This window comes from Piliocolobus tephrosceles, chromosome 9 (genome assembly GCF_002776525.5).
Source record: "Piliocolobus tephrosceles isolate RC106 chromosome 9, ASM277652v3, whole genome shotgun sequence".
In the NCBI taxonomy this organism is placed as follows: domain Eukaryota; kingdom Metazoa; phylum Chordata; class Mammalia; order Primates; family Cercopithecidae; genus Piliocolobus; species Piliocolobus tephrosceles.
In genome coordinates this window covers 46302399-46325562 of record NC_045442.1, presented here as the reverse complement: position 1 = coordinate 46325562, position 23164 = coordinate 46302399, and the positions used below count along the sequence as shown (strand labels likewise).

At 42.2% G+C, this 23164-nt stretch overlaps 1 long non-coding RNA gene across 3 annotated transcripts in view; it reads right to left on the bottom strand.

The window, feature by feature from the left end:
- Positions 1–1808: 1808 nt before the first annotated feature.
- Positions 1809–23164, bottom strand: part of LOC111551310 — a 108429-nt gene continuing 87073 nt past the window's right edge. The window contains exons 2-4 of one of the 3 annotated variants that reach the window (XR_002734318.1): positions 14740–14786; positions 6715–6859; positions 1809–1859 (exon numbers count right to left, since the gene is read on the bottom strand). This is a non-coding gene — a long non-coding RNA (uncharacterized LOC111551310). Of the gene's footprint in view, positions 1860–3243; positions 3283–6714; positions 6860–14739; positions 14787–23164 lie in introns of all 3 variants that reach the window. The other 2 variants (XR_003309564.1, XR_002734320.1) reach the window with 2 other exon arrangements.

Genomic DNA, 23164 nt, shown 5'->3' with positions numbered 1-23164 from the left:
AATGCTTGTGGAAACTTTATTAACAATTCTAATTTCACCTCATCTGGTGGTCCTGTGACTCGCCTTGCCTCCATTTGCTTTGTGATATTTTATTACCTTGTGAAGTGTATGATCTCTGTGACCCACACCCTATTCATGCACTCCCTCCCCTTTGGAAAATCGCTAATAAAAACTTGCTAGTTTTACGGCTCGGGGAACATCACGGATCCTGCCGACATGTGATATCTCCCCCGGTCACCCAGCTTTAAATTTCTCTCTCTTGTGCTCTTTCCCTTTATTTCTCAACCCAGCCGAGACACTTGGGAAATACAAAAGAACCCATGTTAAACATAAGGAGCGGGTTCTCCCGATACTGTTGGCCAGGTTGGAGTGCAGGGGTATGATCATAGCTCACTACAGCACCAAACTCCTGGGCTCTAGCAATCTTCCCGCCTCAGCCTCTCCCAAATAGCTAGAACTACATGCAACTGCCACTACAATGGTATTTAAAAGTAAAGTTAAAAAAAATTTTGAGATAAGATCTCACGCTGTTGGCTAGGCTGGTCTTGAACACCTAGCCTCAAGCAATCCTCTTGCCTCCCAAAGCACTGGAATTGCAAGAGTGAGCTACCAGGCCCAACCAGTGTAATGTTATGTGTACAGTTTTTTGTAGCTATTCTATATTATGTTGAGGAAATTCCCCTCTATTCCCATTTTTCTGATAGTTTTTAGGATCATTCATGGGTGTCGAAGTTTGTCGGAGTCTTCCTGTATCCATTGATTGTTATGATCGAGGATTTTTTCTGTAGCCTGTTAATACAATGGATTAAATAGCTTCATTTTCAACTACTGAGCCAGCCTGAAATAAACCTCACTTGGTCATGATATATTATTATATATGTTGCTGAATTCTATTTGCTCTTTTACTGGTCTTTTGGGTGGAGAGAGTAGGCTTTTGTTGGGGCTTTACTTGTATGTGCATATTGTTATTTCTGGGTTGTCAGCCTCTTTCTCTCCAAGTCTGGGATATATAGGACAAAAACATAATCTAAGGAGCCCACCACCTTGTTACACTTTGATCCCTAGATCCCTAGGTGGTCTGGCTTCTTTTTTTCACCTTTGAAAATCTTCTTATGTTTGTTTTATATATAACATTGAGAGTTTTTGGTTGTTCTTAGTGGCAGAAGTTCAGAAAGATACTCCATCTTCCCAAAAATAGTTCAGATTATGTTTTGAAAGGCACTGAAGGCAGGCCAGAGAAGGCACGTAAAAGTCTACTGCACTGGTCCAGGTGAGGGGAATTCGTCTTAATAGGAGGCTGTTTCTTCCACCATTTCCCCTCACATTCCACTGCCCCATTTGCACAGAGGTGAGGTTCTACTACCCCAGTAGGGCAGCAAGAGAGAAGGAGCAGGCAATCTCTTGGAGCATTACACCATGATAAAAGGGCACCAATACCCTACAGATGCTAGCTGTTTCTGTCATGCGCGTCCGTGTGAAGAGACCACCAAACAGGCTTTGTGTGAGCAATAAAGCTTTTTATTTCACCTGGGTGCAGGCGGGCTGAATCAGAAAAGAGATCAGCGAAGGGAGATAAGAGTGGGGCCGTTTTATAGGATTTGGGTAGGTAAAGGAAAATTACAGTCAAAGGGGGGTTGTTCTCTGGCGGGCAGGAGTGGGGGTCACAAGGTGCTCAGTGGGGGAGCTTTTTGAGCCAGGATGAGCCAGGAAAAGGAATTTCACAAGATAATATCATCACTTAAGGCAAGGACCGGCCATTTTCACTTCTTTTGTGGCGGCATGTCATCGGTTAAGGCGAGGCAGGGCATTTGCACTTCTTTTGTGACTCTTCAGTTACTTCAGGCCATCTGGGGGTATACCTGCAAGTCACAGGGGATGCCATGGCTTGGCTTGGGCTCAGAGGCCTGACAGTTTCTTTCTAGAACTTTTAGACATTCTCCTTCAGCAGAAGAAATAAGTCACTCCTGAAAGCATCCTAACAACGTGCATTTCTCCAAAGTTTCCTTAACACTTCACATTTAACATGACTTCAGGTATAAGCAACATTAAACAAGTCATATCTTATGTTACAACTTGAGTGAAACTTTAATGATGGCTGAATTTGCTAATTTGCTCCTGTCTAATGTATTTCCTGTTTATAATCCCTTTTGGCTAACAGCACTAATCAACAGAAAACACTGACAGACACAATGACAATAGTAATTCTGGACAGAGATAGTTTTATTATCTACAGATGAATCCATGTTTCTAAAACATTATTTACTATAATGTAAAATATGAGCTGGGCGTGGTGGCTCACACCTGTAATCTCAGCACTTTGGGAGACTGAGGCGGGCAGATCAACTGAGGTCAGGAGTTCAAGACTAGCCTGGCCAACATGGTGAAACCCCATCTCTACTAAAAATATAAAAATTAGCTGAGTGCAGTGGTGCATGATTGTAATCCTAGCTACTTGGGAGGCTGAGGTAGGAGGATTGCTTGATCCTGGGAGGCAGAGGTTACAGTGAGCTGAGATCACATCACTGGACTCCAACCTGGGCAACAGAATGAGACTTTATCTCAAAAAATAAAATAATAAAATGTGGTAGATAAAGGTCATAATTTCTATGCACCAAAGCTTTTATAAGAGGCCTGTATTTTAGCAATAAACCTGTCCCTATTCTGTTCAAATTCAAGGGCACTTGAGTCACTTTAGATGATGTCACCTACAATGCGAAGGAATCACAGTATAGACATTTTTTCTTACTATGTTTGCAAAATAAACTTAAACTTCACAAAATTGTCTCGCAACCTTGTGACCACTTGTTTTCTTTTCTTGAACTTAATAATCCTTTTAACACTTTAAGATTGCCATTTCCAAGAAAATAGTTATAATTTACATAATTGAATTTTATTTGTTTTAAAAAAATGGACTGCACTTCAGGATGAACAGTTGACCAAAGAAGGGCCCCTTTGCCATGTCTCTGAAAACATCTCCTATGAATACAGCCATTCCTAATGCTCCAATATCAGTGTCTCTATAATACACTGTGTAAAGGTGCCTCTTGGCACCAGCATAAGAGGAGATGGGAAGTCCTTTCTGAACCCTGACATCATCCAACTTGGAGATGGGCATTTTTCACCTGTGCATCTCCTTGCTTTGCCATTTGGCATCCAGTCATTCAAAAACATCCATTGACCATCTACTCTTGACATAATTCAAGATGTGATCCTTGTAGTCACGTTAGACCTTGTCTTACTCACTTTTATCCCCCAACAATGTAGCAAACTCTTGTAAAATATCTAATAAAAGAAAGAAAAAATTAAAGAATATTGAATAGCCAGATAATATAATGTAGAATCATGTATGTAGAAGTTTTATGATGTTAGGAAAAACTATTGGCCTTAAAAATTCGCCATTCATTCTTCAAATAGTACATAGTATGCACAAGGTTCTTTGTCCCCAGACTTTGGCAATACCAAAAAAGGCCTTAATCTTAACATAAGTGAGACTTGGCAAAAATTCCTTTGAGCAATCAGTGCTTGTCAAAGTCTCGTTCAACAATCATCTGTATGAGAAGCATCTAGGAAATTGTTTAGGAATGAGGCTATTTGGGCTGAAATCCTTAAATAAAGAAATAATTGTTTTAACCAGGGGCAAGTTATGAATAAAGTTGAGCCATAAATCAAAAGGATGTTAACTGAAAAAGAAGTCCCAAAGCAGATGGTGAGACAGTGAAGATAATTAGGGAGCCTCTGCCCCAGTTCAAGAGGAGTATTCAGGACCAAAGGCACAAAAGAAGCAGGTGAGGAGTGACTTCACCTGAGAGAAAATAAAAACTTTTTCATTAGGGGAGACACCAAGCAAGAACGCCACAGTGTTAACAAGGGGTGGATGTTAATGGTAAAATAACACTTTCCCCTAGATGAGCAGCCTGAGTTGATCTGCAATTACGAAGTTGCAGCCAGTTGTGGTTGCTCATGGCCTGTAATCCCAGCACTTGGGAGGTCAAGGCAGGAGGATTGCTTGTGCCCAGGAATTTGAGACCAGTCTGGGCAACACGGCAGAAACCCGTCTCTACAAAAAGTACAAAAATTAGCCAGGCATAGTGGTTTGTGCCTGTAGTTCCAGCTACTCAGAAGGTTGAGGTGGGAGGGCTGATTGAGCCCGGGAGGTCAAGGCTGCAGTAAGCCATGGTCATGCCACTGTACTCCAGCCTGAGTGACAGAGCGAGACCCTGTCTCAAACAAACAAACAAAAGAGTAAACATCAAGCCAGGCACAGTGGCTCACACTTGTAATCCCAGCACTTTGGGCTGCTGAGTAGAAAGCATTGCAGGGTAGAGGCAGGGAATTGCTTGAGGTCAGGAGTTCGAGAACAGCCTGGGCAACATATGAAGGCCCCCGTCTCTACAAAAAATAAAATTAGCCAGACATGGTGGCATGCACCTGTGGTCCTAGCTACTTGGGAAGTGAAGGTGGGAGGATCTCTTGAGCCCAGAAGCTGAAGGTTACAGTGAGCTATGATCACACCACTGTACTCCAATGTGGGCTACAGACTGAGACCCTGCCTCGAAAAAAAATACATAAACATAATAAAATGTAAACTGAAAGGAAAAAAGAGTAGACACCCTAAGCCCATGGGAAAAAGTCTTGTATTAGCAGCTGAGTGACAGACTCCTCACATTTGGGTAGAAACATTGTTAAACTAAAATGTACAGCAGGTCCTTGAATAATGTCATCGTTCAACATCATTTCATTATAAGGTTGACAAGAAAAAGGTCAATTTTCAGCAAGCGCCACTATCTGAGTGGAGTTTGCACATTCTCCCCACATCTACATCAGTTTCTTCCAGGTACTCCTGTTTCCTCCCACATCCCAAAGACACGCCCATTAGGTTCATTGTTGTGTCCAAATGGTCCCAGTGTGAGTGGTTTTGTGTGAGCGCACCCTGTGATGGGCTGGTGTCCTGTCCAGGGATAGTTCCTCCTGCCTTGCACCCTGAGTGAGTTCTGGTCACCTAAGACCCTGAACTAGAATAATGGGGTAAATAATCATCTTAGTTGTTTTTATTTATCTTTCTTAAATATATGTATAGCTCACATTTATTTCAATGTTTAATATTAGAAGTGTTTTGGGGCTTAGGAGCTTAACAGTTGTTTCTATCAATTAGCCTGTGATCAGTGTGGTTTTGTTGTACGTCATTTCATTCAAAGTTGTAGTTTCCAAGAACCTATTGAGGATGTTAAATGAGGACTTGCTGTATTCATAATGCCAATTTTCTTTCACTTAGGTACAATTTGGTCAAGTGTTAGGATTTACCTCCCAGGCACTGTAAGTTGGATGAAGAAGGCTATTCTAACTAGAACACATATCTGTTACATATGTGATGTAAACAAAAATTGAATTGTTATCAAGCAAAATTCCATTTTTAAATAAAATGCTCTAATGAGTAATCATGTGTATTTTCTTCAGTTATCTACATTGAAAGAGCATCACATTGGCTAGGTCTAAATAACTGTAAAGAAGCAGTTTGCAACCCTGGCTGTATATTAGAGCCATGAGGGAAATATAAAAAGTACTCATGCCAGCTTAAGAAACTCTCATTTCATCATCAAAGGAAGGTCCAGGTTTGGGTATTTTCTAGAGGGATATCATCATTCACTGGCTAAGTGAAACAGAATTGTTAGGTTTAAGAGGAAATTATCAGCGGCTGTGAGTTTGCTGCTAAACTTAGAAACCTGTAAACCTTTAAAGTCCACAACCTTGGCTGCTTCTTTCAATCGATTGGGAGCTTATAAAAATCCCAACGTCCAGCCTGCACCTTAAACCAATTAAAACCTTTGGAGGAAGAATTTAGGCATTAGTCTTAAAATCTTTGTAGCTGAAATTGAGAAACATGGCTAATGGGTGGCTTTACTGTTAGAGATGTCCTACAAGAATTAGCAGAGTAGATGTTCAGATCTTTGGTTCTCATGAAAACTGATCAACCAAAATGTTTCTTAAAATTTTTACTGAGCTTCGTTGATTCAGTTGTTAGCTGCCATTCTTCAGCTAAAGTTTGTGAAAAGATCCTAGTTATTTAAGGGTACAGTTCATTTCAATAACTATAATTTGAAATAGTAACCCATATGTAAGGAGTCTCTGCTGTAAATTCATCAAGATTTGGTTGTGGCTAAGTTGTGAAGCACCATCATCTCAGCATTGACCCAAATTAGACCTTGGTAGGGAATTTTAAGACTACAATTTACTGCATCCTTGTGCAATTAAAGGATAGCACTCTCTATCTTATGAAATAGGCAGTGAGGAATGGAAAGAGGTCTTATTTTAAACATATTGCTATATACATGACCTAATTAAATTTGCCAACAATTCATTATTTTTAGGAACAAGTAGCTATGTATAGCATTAAAGCTATTATAGAGTCTCCATTTTTTAAAAGAAATACTTCTTTCTAAACGAGTGAAATTTTCTAATAGTACCAAGCAATTTGCCACAGGCATTGTTCTGAGTTGCTTTTGTTCTTTTCAAAGCAGTCAACACATGAAAACCCGGAAAATCATTTTAAACCCAATTTATTCAAATTCACTAGCAGGCCATAAATATAGCTTTTTCTGTGAACAATAATGAAAACAAAAGAGCACCCCATTTAGTGAAGATATCCAATGACAACTTGGATTTCAAACTTAGAGAAAGGAAAACAGGGATAGAAATGCACTCCATTTTAATGTTTACCTTTAACATGGATGAGGAAACTGGGAAGTAAATCTAGATGACTCTGTGGCTTCCACATCCTCTGGGAGACTACCCAGATGTTTTAAGTTTCTCTTTAAAACTCCTCTCCTTTCAGGAACTGGTATCCTCCCCTCTCCAATCTTACCTTTAAAGAGAAATTGATTAAGTACTGTTTGTTTGTTCCTTAATAGGAAGTTCATTTTTTTGAATGACCCTCCTTCCAAGGATTTACATGTTAAGACTTATCTTTACTATTCTTATAATAATTGTTGTTGTTTAAAATGAACTGTGATATCCTGAAGGAAGTGAAGTTACCTTGGATCAGTGGACTTTTCCGGACAGCTCTGTACTCCCAGACAGAGTTGTCCAGAAAAAAAAATACACTTTATATACACTTATATCTTAAAGAGAAATAAAACAATTATTCTTAAAATGGCTTGAAAGTACCAATTGAAGCAAAAATGAATTTAGAGTATTTTTTAAAGGCCTAAATAAAAAGAGACTGCTCAGACTACCAGCTGGAATGAACGACTCAGAAATAAAAGATCTGGGGGCTTTGAGAGGCAGCCACTGTTACGAATTCACAAGGGTAGTGAGAATTCCGCGGAGATGATGGGACATAAATTAGACATTGATGGGATGGAAATTTTTCATCGTTAATTTTTCATTAACAATTCAAACTGGCCGGGCGCGGTGGCTCAAGCCTGTAATCCCAGCACTTTGGGAGGCCGAGACGGGCGGATCACGAGGTCAGGAGATCGAGACCATCCTGGCTAACACGGTGAAACCCCGTCTCTACTAAAAAAAATACAAAAAACTAGCCGGGCGACGTGGCGGGCGCCTGTAGGCCCAGCTACTCGGGAGGCTGAGGCGGGAGAATGGCGTAAACCCGGGAGGCGGAGCTTGCAGTGAGCTGAGATCTGGCCACTGCACCCCAGCCCGGTTGACAGAGCAAGACTCCGTCTCAACAACAACAACAAAAACAACAACAACAACAACAATTCAAACTATCTGCATATTTGGTTTCACAGAAACTGAAATTCTAGATGATTGACTTACTACACCTACGACAAATCGGATTTTAGGTTTTTGTTGTTTTTGCTTTAAGAAGATGCAGTCTTGGAAAAAATGGAGAAAATAGTTCCTCAGAGACAGAGACTTATCGAAGTGAGGAGATAGAAAGGAAGTTAATTTTGAGTAGTTTCAATCCATTTAGACAAGACAATCTACAATGGTTTGAATATTTGTCCCATCCAAAACTCATGTTGAAATTTAACCAACAATATGGCAGTGTTGAGCAAGGGGCCTTTAAGAGGTGATGGGTTGTGAGGGGTTTGCCATTAATGGATTAATGGCTTACTGGGTTCATGGACTATGGACGATCATGGAAGTGGGACTGGTGGCCTTACAAGAAGAGGAGAGAGACCTGAGCTAGCACACTCAGCCCCCTCGCCATATAATGCCCTTTGCCAACTGGGGACTCTGCAGAAGAGTCCTCACCAGCAAGAAGGCACTCACCAGTTGGTGTCCCTCAACCTTGGACTTCTCAGCCTCCATAACTGTAAGACATAAATTCTTTTTCTTTATAAATTGCCCAGTTTCAGCTATTCTATTATAAGCCACAGAAAATGAACTAAAACACTATCCTTTTAACCTGAGCTTTAATAAATGTTAACTCTTGTTGCCCTTTTCCTAACTTTGTACATGAGTACCTTCTTTGTTGTACCCCATAACTTCTCTCCAGACTTGGCTTCTTCCAAGACTGCTGACCCCAGGATTTAAAAGCCTATCTTCACCTGTTATCCCCACATTCTGGGAGGCCGAGGCAGTCCAATCACCTGAGGTCAGGAGTTCAAGACCAGCCTGGCCAACATGGTGAAACCCCATCTCTTCTAAAAATGCAAACAATTAGCCAGGCATCGTGGTCACGCTTGTAATCAAGGCTGAGGCACGAGACTCACTTGACCCTGGGAGGTAGAGGTTGCAGTGAGCTGAGATTACGCCATTGCATTCCGACTTAGGTGACAGAGTGAGACTCTGCCAAAGAAAGAAGGAAGGAAGGAAGGAAGGAAGGAAGGAAGGAAGGAAGGAAGGAAAATAAAAGCCTATCTTATTCTCCTCTCCTTTCACCAATGGTCACTGCCTCTAATTCAGAGCCTCCTTTTTTACTCTTTGCAGTCTGGCAGCTGCCACTACCATCCTGATAACATTGCTCCCTGGAGGAGACATTGAGGACCCTTTCCCCAGAAACGTGAGCTAAAACCAAACTACTAAAAGACATTTTTTGCCGGGTATTGTGGCTCATTCCTGTAATCCCAGCACTTTGGGAAGCTGAGGCAGACGGATTGCTTGAGCCCAGGAGTTTGAAACCAGCCTGAGCAACATAGTAAGACCCTGTCTCTACTAAAAATAAAAATAATAAAAAAAAGGACTTTAGCTGGGTGTGGTAGTGTGCCCCTGGAGTCCCAGCTATTTGGGAGGCTGAGGTAGGAGGATTGCTTGGGCTTGGAGGGTGAGGCTGCAGTGAGCTATGATTGCACCTCTGCACTCCAGCCTGGGCAGCAGAGTGAGACCCCATATCGAAAACAGTAAATGAAAATAAAATAAAATAAAATAAAATAAAAGGCATTTTTAGATACATAATGAAGGGAGATGGTTGGGGAGGAGGAGAGGAAGACAAAAGATACAACTCCAGTGGATGGTGGAGGCTTGTACCAAGAGGAGAAACCGGCAAGACACACAGTGGGAACAACCATGAGGGAAGAGATGACTGAGGGACTGTATTGGTACTGCAGCCACAGAAGCAGAAAATATAAAAAAGTTACCCTTTCTGCCCAGCGAAGCTCAGAGCCTCCTCACTGATTTTCCTACTCCCAGGCCCTCCCAGTGCCTCTGTGGTTCACACTGAGCACTGGTCCTGGGGTCCCAGCAGTCATCATTTTACACAGTTTGATCCTGCTCAGCCCTTCTGGCTTTGTCTCTCTTTTTATTTCCTTCTTCTGAAAGTCTAGCTAGAGAAAATAACTCTCCATACCCCAGAACACACACCGCATTTTCCCATCTTTAGCTCTCTGCTCATTGATGACTTCCCCTCTAATCTCCATCCCCATCATATCATCTCCACCTACCCAAGTCCTACCCATAAAAAGAGAAAAAGAAAAAGAAAAAGAAAACAAAAGAGGCACAGTCTCATTCCATCTCCCAGGCCAGAGTACAATGGTGCAATCGCAGCTCACTGTGGCCTTGACATCCCAGGCTTGAGCTATCCTCCTACCTCAGCCTCCTGAGTAGATGGGACCACAGGCAGGCACCACGCCTGGCTGATTTTTTTTTTTTAGAAAGAGAGTTTCACTCTGTTGCCCAGGCTGGAATGCAGTGGCTTGATCTTGACTCACTGCAACCTCTGCTTCACAGGTTCAAGTGATTGTTATGCCTCAGCTTCCTGGGTAGCTGGGACTACAGGTGTTCTCCACCATGCCGGACTAATTTTTTGTATTTTTACTAGAGATGGGATTTCACCACGTTGGCCAGACTGGTCTTGAACTCCTGACCTCAAGTGATCCACCCACCTTGGCCTCCCAAAGTGCTGGGATTACAGGCGTGAGCCACCACGCCCAGCCCAATTAAAAAAAAAAAAAATTTTGTAGAGACGGGGTGTTGTTATGTTGCCCAGGCTGGTCTCAAACTCCTGGGCTCAAGCAATCCTCCCACTTCTGCCTTCCAAAGTGCTGGGATTGCTGGTGTGTGCGACCATGCCCAGCCCCAGCTCAACTCTGCAATGGGTAAATGAATAACCAAATGACGGCTCCAGTACAATCCTGACCACAGTCACATGGCCTCAATTCTCAGTATGATCTGAAATATGCCCATAGCGCTGCCCTTTGAACAGATCAGCACCACACATTTTTCACTGATACCCACAGAAATTAGCATAGTTTAGATTATCAGATGTCTAAAGGAACATCCATGCTCATAGTTCCCATACCCAAACATTTTTTGCATATATAGCAGTTATCAAAAAGTACCCAAGACTTTTCTCCTGAGCTACAAAGTTACAATGCCCTGCTTGCCCTCCTACCCTGAGCTCTATATTTTCAGTTCTTTCTGTCTCATTTATTGATTTTAACACCTGTCTTGCCCTGGTTTATGTGATATTATCCTGTAGGGAATCAAGTAGATGCTTTCAATTAGATTCATTACAAGTTCCCGTAAGAAGCGATTACGAAGGTAAGAGTCCCAAGTGGCTGGTTCCCTCAGTAACACCAGCAGCATTTTTGGGGTGCGTGCCAATATCAGACCAGGTTTTCAGTGCCACGTTACTCCTTTATCACCAAGGGATCCTTGGAAGCTTACAAAACTGAGTACAGTTGAGCATCAAGTAGTGCTTTACTGAATGCCTTCATATGGCAATTACAAAGAAAACAGAAATATGAATGCCTCATCAGAAGGCAGTTTAGGGGGATAGTCAATCAGTGCATGGACCCTGTAGTCAAATGGTACTGGCTTTAAATTCCAGTGCCAGCTATAGGACTTTTGGAAAATTACTTAACTTCTCTGAGTCTGTTTTCTCATCTGTTAAATGGGGGTAATGCTATAGTAATAGGGCTTTGGGGATAATTAAATTAAGTCAGCACCATACTTGGTACATAGAGTTCAAATAAATGACAGCTATTACCATTACCATGAAAATTAACATTCCATTGAATCACGTGACCTGCCTTCCATTTCCAAAACTATGACCTTTTAGTTGCTAAGTTATTTGTGAAGTCTATGGGCTATAAGAAAGATGGCAAGAAGGGAAAGAGGGAAAAGAGGAAGAAGTTTTCCTATTTTCCGTGGGTCAGGTTTGCATTGCTACTGAACTCTTTATAAAAGTATAGTAGGGATAATATTTTGAAAATATTAATAGCTTTCTTTCCCCTTAGAAAACTGCAAACTCCGGCCGGGTGCGGTGGCTCAAGCCTGTAATCCCAGCACTTTGGGAGGCCGAGACGGGCAGATCACGAGGTCAGGAGATCGAGACCATCCTGGCTAACACGGTGAAACCCCGTCTCTACTAAAAATACAAAAAACTAGCCGGGCGAGGTGGCGGGCGCCTGTAGTCCCAGCTACTTGGGAGGCTGAGGCAGGAGAATGGCGTAAACCCGGGAGGCGGAGCTTGCAGTGAGCTGAGATCCAGCCACCGCACTCCAGCCCAGGCGACAGAGCAAGACTCTGTCTCAAAAAAAAAAAAAAAAGAAAGAAAACTGCAAACTCCGCCTCCTGGGTTCAAGCAATTCTCCTGCCTCCAGAGTAGTTGGGATTACAGCATGCACCACCACGCCCAGCTAATTTGTGTATTTTTAGTAGAGACAGGGTTTTGCCATATTGGCCAGGCTGGTCTCAAACTCCTGGCCTCAAGTGATCTGCCCGCTTTGGCCTCTGTAAGTGCTGAGATTACAGGTATGAGCCACCATGCCCAACCATTCTTTCCCCTTCTTTATATCTGGTTCTACTAGTCAACTAATATAGCCTAAATACATCCTTATTCGGGTTAGAGGAAAACCTGATACAGATGCAGTTCTTCCTGTTGGCCTGGTGGATTGTGGGGAAAATAACAGAAGGCAAATGGTAGCAAAAGCAAGTGGGCAGACTCTTGTGTCCTGGCTTGCCTCCTCCAGGCCACAGTCTGGAAGAGGGAAGATGATGTGATACATAAACGGAGGGAGAGCCAGATGCAAAAGCAGAGGGGGCTTGTGCCCCAGTCCTAGCTCAGAACTCTGAGAAGAGACTGTGGTGTAGAATGTCTTACACCAACCTGGTGCTACCACAGAACAAGGAAGGTGGCAGGGAGGCATGGTTCTGCAGAAAGAGGACCTCTGTTTCCACTCCCAAATTTGCCTTTTCTCTTAAAAGGCATAGAAGGGCTCCAGAAGTTCCCAGACTCCCCTGTAGAACCAGACAAGACAGAATTGGCAGCTGCAGGACCTGCTATAATGGAGCCTCTGTGGTTAGGGGTGAGACAACACTAACGCCAAGGCCTGGGCCTAGAGAGAGGACCTGGCTGAACTCGGTGACATCTGCAGTCCTGGTAAATGTAAGGTAGGGTGGGTCTAACTGAGCCTAGGAACAACATTGCACTTGGGGAAGATCACCGTAAGGCTCTGGGAACCCAACTGGATCAGCCACTTCAGAGCAGAGGCAGGAGACAGGAGAGGCCCTGCCCTCATATCAAGGCTCATCTTCCCTGCCACAGTGGGATCCATATGCCTAAACACCATCTGGTAGGGAAGTAGGAAATGAATCAAGGGGATATTGGAAAGATAGCTAATCTACACTGTGTGGAAAAGAACGAACTTTGCACAAAGAGAAGTTAGGCCTTGCTCCTGAGAGTAGTTTAAGCCTTTGTTATGTCCTGCCTGATAAAATGGGGTTACTTGGGGGCCTAAGACCATGCCAGATAATCTATGCTAACACTGTGATTATGGTGGGGCTTTGGGCTTTGCAGTATCAACCCAACCTCTGGAAGGCTGGAAGCTAAGGTGGTCAATGGGTGGCCAACCATATCTACTGGTAGTCAACCATATCTATGTAACCAAGCCCCAATTAAAAACTCTGGACACCAAGGCTCAAGTGAGTTTCCCTGGCTGGCAATACTCTGTGCATATTGCCCAACATCATTGCTGGGAGGAGTTAGCACTGTCTAGAGTTCCACTGTGATATGACAACTAGAAGCTTTGCACTTGCAACTCTCCTGGACCCTACCCCATCATGCCTCTTCCCTTTGCTGATTTTCATTTCTTTCTTTTCACTGTAATAAACCATAACTGCGAGTATAACAGCTTTCAGTGAGTTCCATCAATTATTGAACTTGAGGGTTGTCCTGGGGCACTCCTGATCTCCACAAACTCCAAAGAGAGTGGACCAACTGGAGTGAGTAAAGAAAGATTGTATCCATTAGAGTAAATCAAGAAGCCTTCCATTGTCTTATGGAATTTCAGTGGTGCTTTGTAAATTTGTGACCCTAATACTCAAGCAAGTAAAGACTTCTTACCACTCCAAATAAGGCATGGATGAAGGAATCACAGCTAGCTAGTCTTTTTTTTCTCAAACCAAATAAGGGGGCATGTGTACTGCCTTCAAACATTATAAAGCTATCAGGTAAGAAAGGAACTAGAATTAGTGTTTGTCTAGCTGAAGGGTTATATAAAGCCCGACCGGTGAAAGTTATAGAGGGCCAGGCTTCAGTTTACTCTAAGCACAAACTTAGTGACAACCAGAGGCCTCTAAAAAACACAAGCAGTTGACTCAAAGATAGCTGAGTTCCTCATCACCAGAGATCTTAGAGGCCAACGACCCCTTGTACTGAGATTGTGTATAGAATGAAAGTTGACTCAAACGTCCTTTAAGTTACATTCCAAGCTGAAGGACTGTGATTGGGAAGTAAGATAATGTGGCCAAATGTGAACAGTTGGTGGTGAGTCTACATATGGATGTTTATTCTTTCAACTGCTCTGTAGGTTTGAAATTTTTTAAAAACTGGAAGCAAACAAAAAAGGAAAAAGAAATATTTTGGAAACTACCTGGTGGCTGGAAATTCTCAGTCATTTCTAAAAATAAACAGAAATTTATTTTCTCACACTTTAGGATTAGAGTCTAGGATAATGGGTATTGCGTCTGATGAAAATATGTGTGATGGTTCCCACATTTTACCACTACCGGCACAGCTAGGTTTTTAGTCCTTTTGTATTTACTGATTTCAATGGACTGAATTGTGTCCTGTTAAAATTCGTATGTTGAATTCCCAATGTGACTGTATTTGGAGATAGGGCCTTTAAGAGGCAATTAAGATTAAAATAAGTCATAAGAGTAAAGCTCTAATTTGATAGGATTGGCAATCTTGTAAGAAGAGTCAGAGAAGGAGGTGGGATGGGGGAGAGAGAGGAAGACAGAAAGAAGAGGGGATAGAGAGAGGGAGATCTCTTCCCACCCTTTGAGAACACAGTGAGAAGCCAGCCATCTGCAAGAAAGAGAAAGAGTCTTCACCTGACACTGCTGCCAGACCTTGCTCTTGGACTTCCCAGCTTCAAGAACTGTGAAAAAAAAAAAAAAGGCTATTGTTTACATTACTCCATCTATAGTATTTTGTTATGGCAGCCCTAGCACACTAAGATGATGACCTTTAATGATTTATTGATTTATTTCCTGCCTGTGTAATATTATTCATATTACTATGGCTCTTATATACAATTAAGTATATACTTAAACCTTAGTATATTTATAGAAACAGACAAAGCATTAACAGTGGCATTTCTGAAGATGTTTTTCAGATGCACTATTGTGCAAGCACACAAGACAGCAGGTGATAGTGCCAGCAATTACTGCAGGATTGACTCTAAATCCCATCATCCTAGGAAGAACTGGCAACAGAAAATCATGAAACTTGTCAATAGCATGCCACTGTATGAAATAAGAATGACCCTGATAGGTGACCATTGATGAAACCAGGATTAGGATTTGCTGTAAACACTAGTGTCTGTACATATATTAATGTTTGAGGAGATAGGGTTGGAATTTTACAAATCATATTCATTCAGAATTGTAAACATACAAAATGATTTTCCTGCTGTCTACTGGAGCAGCACCATCTGCTGGACCCACTCAAAATGCAAAATCTCCAACCCCAATGGAACTAAGCACAGTCAGCAGCCTCCTCTACCTGCTCCTTTTCTGGACCCTAACATCCCCCTTCTTGTTTCCTGACACTGGCTGACACTTCCTTCCTGTGCTCATAAATATAGATTACCTATTTATATTTCTTGTTTCCATTATGTTTCCTGCAGCTTTGTTCCCCCGTATATGTATGTTAGGAAAATGAATGTGAGGAATCTGTCAGGAGGTTTTTAATAAAAAAAGCTCATCTTTAATTTTGCAGAGTAGAACCTTGAAAGGGGAAACTATTTCAAGGGTATAGTCCTCCTTAAACTCAGTTCTTTTCCCAAATACAGTCGTGTGTGTGTGTGTGTGTGTGTGAATGTTGTATCACTTGCCTAGTTTCCTGTCTCTATTTCTAACTCGTTGACCTCTAAGCTCCAAACTTCCCTCCTCCTACCTTTTCCTCTTACTCCCTTCTGGATCCCCAGACTCTGAGGCTAAACCTGTTCTTAGCCAGAAGATGTCTAACAAGCTCCATACTCAGTGCTAATCTATTGCTGATTCAGCCCTCACCTTTACCCTGGTTCTAACAGATTCTTACGAACCCACTTCCCATACTCAACCCTCAGTTCCCATAGTGAACTTTGCCTGTTTGCCCTAATGCCTGAATACCTTCCTTGATTATCTGCTCAGATCTTCCATTTTTTGTGGCTCTCATGGGGAAAGTGTTGGGAGAACAATTTGAATAAAAGAACATGCCAAGATTGCTGGGAGATGGTTGAAAAAAAATCAGTGATGGTGTGTAACACCATAACACAGCATTGAACTCCCTGGGGAGCCAACTCCAAGGTGGAGACCAATGTGTAGGAGGTTTATTAGGGTGTTCCCGTGTGGTCAACACCCATGGAAAGAAAGCAGGATGGAGCAGAGCTAGAAGTCGAACTGCAACATAGCCTCAAAGCCTCAGGTGATCCTTCAGGGAATTCTAGAAATAAGATGACCTTTCCAAGGTGACTTGACTGGGGACAAGAGAGGTCTCAACCTTCATACCTCTTGTCCATCAGCCACTGGCTGTGGGCCTCCAGCAGTGGCCATGTCCTCAGGCAAAGAGCTATCTGCAACTAAGGCAATGCCCCAACAGAAGTGACCCAGAGAGTTATCATCAAGCAGCAAGGAAAGTAAGTCCTCAGGAGACTTGGTCTTTCCTAAAGGAGAATAAGTCTATCCTGAAGAGACATCTGGGCAGTGCATCCCAGTGTCCCCTACCCTTATGTCACCTCACCTCCAGGAAGTACCATTACTTCCTCTGCCTAGCACACAACGTTTTTTATTTTTCATCTCACTCTCAATCTGGAAGTCATTCCAAACCCCAATCCCAAACGCTAGAAGGATTAACCCCTCTTGCGACAAGCAGCCCCAGAAGAAGGTGGACAGACAGTGCTGAGCGGCGCAGGGAGTTCTTGAGGAGAACACAGTAAAAGGAAAGCAGAGCCTGTTCCATGGTAGTGAAGAACCAGCAGCCAAAATTTCACAGAGCATACGCATGAAAGAAAAGATACCATGGATAGACTGAACTTGGAATGGATAGCAATGGAGACCTTCCCACAACTGGGAAATGATTGTCCAGGAGTCAATGACCTAGAATATAATCGTCAAAAACCACGAATGACAGAAGAGAAAACCAGACCAGAAAATATATGAACAGAAACCATCCTCCTAGCCAATCTAGTCTAAGGGCTTTCCCCAGTTTTCTTAAGGAAAAAAAAAAAAGAGAGAGAGAGAGAGAATTTTATAATTTTCCTTGTTCTACAAATGATTTGCTTTGGTAGATCCTTAGTGAGAAGGAAGAGAAAATGTATACCAGAACCCTCTTGCTTATTTGAAATAATTCCTGGTAAAAATTGGACCTAATTCTCTTCCTACATCATTGACATAGATAGGGTAATTACTGATAAATCCTTTGGTCATCTTTGTAAATCTCTGGGTTAAAGACCTCTGCAGTATTATACATGTTCTGGTCTAGATTACTCACTCACCAATTCTCCTCACTGTCTAGAGAAGATCCACTTAGCAGGCCTCCCCTTAAAGAAGGCACCTTAACTGGACTACTCCTCCCATAGTAGACTGCACAGTACACAAGCAGAAGAGGAAAGCTCAGTAATAAAGTCACCATAAAGGATTATTTATTTATTTATTATTATTATACTTTAAGTTCTAGGGTACATGTGCACAATGTGCAGGTTTGTTACATATGTATACATGTGCCATGTTGGTGTGCTGCACCCATTAACTCATCATTTACATTAGGTATATCTCCTAATTCTATTCCTCCCCACTCCCCCCACCCCACAAGAGGCCCTGGTGTGTGATGTTCCCCTTCCTGTGTCTAAGTGTTCTCATTGTTCAATTCCCACCTATGAGTGAGAACATGCGGTGTTTGGTTTTCTGTTCTTGTGACAGTTTGCTCAGAATGATGGTTTCCAGCTTCATCCATGTCCCTACAAAGGACATGAACTCATCATAAAGGGTAATTTTTAAATGAATAAATAAATCAGAAAATCCAGTATTGGCTAGCACATATGACTATGAGCAAGCTCATCCTACAAAAAAAGGGTGAGAAAACAGTTCAAATGCTGGCTGTTTGGGGCACATATTCTACAAAAAGGAAAAGTTTTGAAATGTATATATATTTAATTTAACTCTTTAAAATATTTGTAGGCTAGGCACAGTGGCTTACACTTATAATTTCAGAACTTTGAGAGGCCAGGGCAGGAGGATCGCTTTAGGTCAGGAGACCAGCCTAGGCAACACGGCAAGACCCCATATCTAGAAATGGTTTTAAAAAATTAGCCAGGTATGGTGGCACACACCTGTGGTCCTGTCTACTTAGGAGGCTGGGGCAGGAGAATCGCTTGAGCCCAGGAGTTTGAGGCTGCAGTGAGCTATGATCATGCCACTGCACTCCAGCCTGGGTGACAGAAGAAGACCTTGTCTCTTAAAAAAAAAATTGGCCGGGCGCGGTGGCTCAAGCCTGTAATCCCAGCACTTTGGGAGGCTGAGACGGGCGGATCACGAGGTCAGGAGTTCGAGACCATCCTGGCTAACACGGTGAAACCCCGTCTCTACTAAAAAATACAAAAAAAACTAGCCGGGCGAGGTGGCGGGCGCCTGTAGTCCCAGCTACTCGGGAGGCTGAGGCAGGAGAATGGCGTAAACCCAGGAGGCAGAGCTTGTAGTGAGCTGAGATCCGGCCACTGCACTCCAGCCTGGGCGACAGAGCGAGACTCCGTCTCAAAAAAAAAAAAAAAAAATTGTATTATGCACCAGGTACAACGTGTTAGGTACTGGGAAGAGATCAAAAACAAAAACAAAAACAAAAATGTATTATACACCAGGTACAATGTGCTAGGTGCTGGGGAGAGATCAGGGGATAAAGCAGACCAAAATGTCTGTCCTCATGGAGCATGTGGTCTACAGGAGGATAAAAGGCAATAAACGAATTAAAAAGAGGAATACAAAGTATGTGGGTAGGGATGAGTACAACAGAGGAAAATCAAGCAGGAAAGATGGAACACTGGAAGAAGTAAGGCCAGTGTCAAACAGGATGGCCAGGGAAGGCCACACTGAGAAGGTGACACCAAAGCAAAGACCTACAGGAGGTGAAGTGATGAGGCATTCAGGTCACTAAAGGAGGAATGTTCCCAGGAGAGGGGAGAACACTGCAAAGGCAGGAAGGAGCACCAGCCTGTGCATTGAGAAAAGCATGGGGACCCAAGCAGCTAAAGTGGAACACATGTAAGAAGAATAACCATATTGTGTTTTCTGTGCCTAAGTATTCTGTGTAATGCTTATTACTTACTGTGTCTTCTGATGCAAAAAAAAAAAAAAAAAAAAAAAAAGTTGAAAAGGAATTGGATGGCCATCTGCTGGATCAGGCTAAGGGTAGGTCCTGGAAGGTGACTGAACAGTTGGTTTATAAGAGCCCCTTTTCAAAGTAATTGGGGATGGGGTGCTTAGAACTGGGCTGGCACTGTAATTTTTTTAGGAATCTGCTCCCATTTACAAGATGTTCCATCATAAAAATCAAATCATAAAATCAAATCCAAGTATGTTCATTTGGTATATTCATTTTCCACTTCTTACTAGGGGTGGTGGCGGAGGAGAAGCTGGTACAGGAGAAATGTCTTTTATTTCCCCTCTATAACAATGGTATAATTCCAAATCTTATAGACCATCACACAGTTCTATTGGTTGATTGTTTTCCATGGATTCTACTCTGCCAGGAGACACAATAAATAACTTTTTGAAACTTCATTCTTCAGTCCTGGGAGTTTTTACAAATAAAATGACACATGTGTTGGGACAAATTACATGCTTGAAAATCTGTCACTAACATCAACTTCATTTTAAAAAGTACTAAGCAACTGTTACAGTGGCATTTCTTTTGTTGGTGGGGAAAATAATGTGTGAATAGCTATGCTAATTTAGAGGTAATTTTCAAATTTCATGACTACATAAAAAAGCTAAGAGTAGTTCAATAGGTAAGTTTGGGAGGGAGTTGTTGGTTTTGTTGATTTATTATATCTTAACAGACTGGTATGATTGAAATGAATTAAATGTTAGACATGCTTAATATTTTATACACTATATATCATCATAATAGCAAAGTGCATAGATCACATTATTGAGTGCCCTTGGATTTTAAAAATAAAGATTGCTATTCACATGAATACCATTTTGTTATTGCCTGCACTACTCTGTCAAATTAAAAAATATAATAGCTATCTTTATTTTCATTTTAAAGTATGATAATCATCAAAATGTTGAAGTTGATCACAGGTCTACATTAAAAATAAGTCATTTTTGTAAGTGAGTTATACAATACAGCAAAGATCACCAAAGAGAAAGCCAATACTTTCATGGAGAGCTCAGGACCTTAACAGATCCCAGCATTAATGCTTCGCAGTTTTCTTATTGGTTCCTGCGCTTTTTCAAATGGTTGTAACCTTATCGGAGATTCTCCAGGTGTTGTTCTTCTTCTAAAGTTGAGATATATGGAGGAATGTGTTTGTGTCGGGCCCAGGAAGTGGAGGCATATGGGGGGATATGATGTGTCGGGCTCAAGGCTGTGATATATGGAGGAATGTGTTCTTTCAGTGACACTCAGATCTTCTTTCAGAAATGAGGACTTACCCCCAGCTACTATGAAAGCTGTTGGCAGAGTGCCCTCAGCTGTCAGTCCCAGGGAAATGGCCTCAGTTGCAGAGAGCCACCTCAGCTGGGTAGTAAACACCTGGCCCTCTTCCCTGATTCAAGGTACTTCTGAAGGGTCATGTAATCTTCAGACCTTCTGTAAGGTTGGCTGAAGCTTCTTCTCAGATTGTGTCACAGCTCAACGTCATCCTTCTCTGACCAGTTCCACCTTGCCTTCCCTCATGTTGATGTCAAGAGCATTCCCTAGCAAACTCCCTAAATGCCAATCTCCAGCTTAGATTCTGCTTTCTGGGGAAACTGAACTGTGACAGTTACTAACACAAAGAATCAATATTTTTATATCACATTATAGTTAGGTAGCTTGAATATATATGCTCATACCCACCTCAATTATTTCAGCCTTCTGGATCTAGTTGCTCAATACACTAATAAAAAACTTTTTACTATATCAAAAATTACTTTTTAAACATTTTAGTAACTGTATTTCAAGGTAATTTTCTGTGTTATCCTATAAATTTTATTTTATGCATCTTAAAACATCATTCTGAGAAGGAGTCTATAGGCTTTACCACTACCAAAGGAATACATGGCAAAAAAAAAAAAAAAAAAAAAAAAAAAGTGGGAGGAGTCAAGAACTCCTGGGAACTCTCTCAGAAGATACTGGTTTTTTGCAGGGCTTTCAGCACCATCCATTTTCCAGCAGCTCCTTAATCGATGTCACTCCTTCTCCGTTGCTCCAGTGCTACTCAGTTGAACTCAGCAATTGCTCTTAACTGATCTTTTACATCACCACCGTTCCTTGCTCCCATCCATTTTCCATACAGACACCAGAATGGTTTAAATATATATGCAGAGCATGATGGCTCATGCTTGTAACCCCAGCACTTTGGGAGGCCAAGGAGGGAGAGAATCACTTGAGGTCAGGAGTTCAAGACCAGCCTGGTGAAACCCCTATCTCTACCAAAAATACAAAAATTAACCAGGCATGGTGGCATGCACCTGTAATTCCAGCTACTTGGGAGGCTGAGGCATGAGAATTGCTTGAACCCAGGAGGCAGAGGCTGCAGTGAGCTGAGATCACACCACTGCACGCCAGCCTGGGTGATGGAGTGAGACTGTCTCAAAACAAAACTATATATATACACATACACCCACACATACATACATACACACACAGACACACACACATATATATATAACAAATATGCCTGGAGTTAATTCTAAAATAATAGTTAACATGCCCCAGATTTTTACTACGAGCTGAACTCTCCACTATTATTGCATTAATATATTTAACAGGCCAATAAGGTATGTACTGTCATTATCACTATTCCATACATGTGAAAACTAAAGATTATAGTGGCAGAATTGAGATGGTAATCTCAGAACCAAAGCTCACTCTTTTTTTTTTTTGAGACGGAGTCTTGCTCCGTCGCCCAGGCTGTGGTGCAGTGGCCGGATCTCGGCTCACTGCAAGCTCCGCCTCCCAGGTTTACGCCATTCTCCTGCCTCAGCCTCCCGAGTAGCTGGGACTACAGGCGCCCGCCACCTCGCCTGGCTAGTTTTTTGTATTTTTTAGTAGAGACGGGGTTTCACCATATTAGCCAGGATGGTCTCAATCTCCTGACCTCATGATCCGCCCGTCTCGGCCTCCCAAAATGCTGGGATTACAGGCTTGAGCCACCGCGCCCGGCCTCAAAGCTCACTCTATCTTTTTGAAAAATAACTTTTTATTATAAAAAATTTCAAACATATCCCCAAACACAAGGAAATGTATAACAAATCTCCATATACTTATCACCCAGTCTTAGCAATTTTCAATATTTTGACGTTTTATTTTATCTGTTATCCTTTCCCTTGCCACTCCCACATTTTCTTTCTTTCTTTATATCTGGAATATTTATTAAAGCAAACACCAGACATCACAGAATTTCACCCAATACAATAGTAGAACCAGTAGATCCCAGTAGAATATTTCAGTAGAATAATGCTTTAAAAATGTTTCTCGAGTCATACCATTCCCTGTTTAAAATACTTTAGCACATTCGTTTTCTACTTAGGATCCTCCACAGGACCTGTAGACTTCTGAGTCACATGGCCCAGGCCTCCCTTTCAAACACCATTTGATGACCCTCTGCCTTGCTCAAGAAAACACCGGGGCCGGGCGCGGTGGCTCAAGCCTGTAATCCCAGCACTTTGGGAGGCCGAGACGGGCGGATCACGACTTCAGGAGATCGAGACCATCCTGGCTAACACGGTGAAACCCCGTCTCTACTAAAAATACAAAAAAAACTAGCTGGGCGAGGTGACGGGCGCCTGTAGTCTCAGCTACTCTGGAGGCTGAGGCAGGAGAATGGCTAAACCCGGGAGGCGGAGCTTGCAGTGAGCTGAGATCCGGCCACTGCACTCCAGTCCGGGCGACAGAGCAAGACTCCGCCTCAAAAAAAAAAAAAAAACAAAAAAAAAAAAAAAAACAAAAAAAAAAAAAAAAAAAAAAAAAAAAAAAAAAAAAAGAAAACACCGGGTATACTGACCTTCTCTCAATACTGGTAGCTCCTTATCACTGAGTCAGAACCTTCTTTTCTTAAGCCCAGGAGGCTTT